Consider the following 1,414-nt stretch of genomic DNA (forward strand, 5'->3'; position numbering starts at 1 on the left):
AAGAAGAAGAAGAAGAAGAAGAAGAAGAAGAAGAAGAAGAAGAAGAAGAAGAAAGATAGAATGAAAGATAAAATGAAAGATAGACTGAAAGAAAGAACGAAAAAAGAAAGAAAATAATAACGTCTAAAGTTATAGATTTTAAAGTCTATTGAGAAAAGTGTCCAATGACTGAGTCCTACATTGAGCTGTTGACCTAAATTGTGTCGATGGGGGCGTAAAACATTAACCTTATCCGTACGTCGTGTTTTACTATCGTATCCATACGACGTGGGGAACTATGTGCCACCACTTAACCCTATCCGTACGTCGTGTTTTACTATCGTATCCATACGACGTGGGGAACTCTGTGCCACCAACTTTCCACAGAGGGAATTTACTCGTTAATCCGATCCGTACGCTTTGCATAGCAGTCTATCAAAAGGATTTTTGGAGAAATACTGAGAGTTTCAAAGAGATCTTCGTACTAGAAATATTCTAAAATGTGAAGAAAACAACCCGAGGGTATAAAATGACCCCAGGGCATACGGATAGTGTGAAAAAAACTGATGGCATGACGTAGCCTTGTCCTACAAATTAGTACACATCTGTTTATATTCGCTGTTCTCTTTCCATTCTTAGAGCACCATAATATGGTCCCGATAGAGATTCCAAATACATGTACAAGTAATTTTTAAATCTTTTCCATCTATGTCAAGCTCTCTCAGAATTAGAGAAATACTGAAAGTTTCAAAAAGATCTTCGCACTAGAAGTAGAATGATCAAATGTGAAGAATACTACCCCGGGGGTACAAAATGACCCCGTGGCGTACGGATAGGGTTAAAAACGCCGTCTTTATGACAGCTAGTGAGCTTACTTGAGCACGGCAGTTCCCAGCTCAGCATAGCACATAGCCCCCAGCAGGCACACGATGCCACAGAGGCCCCAGATGATGAGAGAGGGGCCCACCGCACCAGCTTCTAGGATGACACCCTTCGGAGAGATGAAGATACCACTCCCGACGATGATCCCAACGATGATAGCGACGCCGTTACCCAGGCCCAAATGCTGCTTCAGGCGAATTTCCTCTGCGATGCTTACGCTGGATGACGAAGAGGATGAGGAGGATGAGGATCCAGATGATGAGGAGGAGGATGAGGATGAGGATGAAGAGATGGAGGCGAGGGAGGCGGCGCCTGACATTCCACTCTTGGCTGCCATTGTGAACGACGACTTGTTATAAATCGCTTGCGCAGTGCGTTGAACGGGGGGGTAACCTGTAAAGGGAAATAACAATGGAAATGAATTGATGTTTACTGTGGTTGTGTCCCCTGTAACGTGGGCGGTCACTCATTAATTGCTGTGCGCAACAGATGATGTGTGTGTGTGTGTGTGTGTGTGTGTGTGTGTGTGTGTGTGTATGTGTGTGTGTGTGTG

This window comes from Aplysia californica, unplaced genomic scaffold, assembly GCF_000002075.1.
Source record: "Aplysia californica isolate F4 #8 unplaced genomic scaffold, AplCal3.0 scaffold00133, whole genome shotgun sequence".
Lineage (NCBI taxonomy): Eukaryota > Metazoa > Mollusca > Gastropoda > Aplysiida > Aplysiidae > Aplysia > Aplysia californica.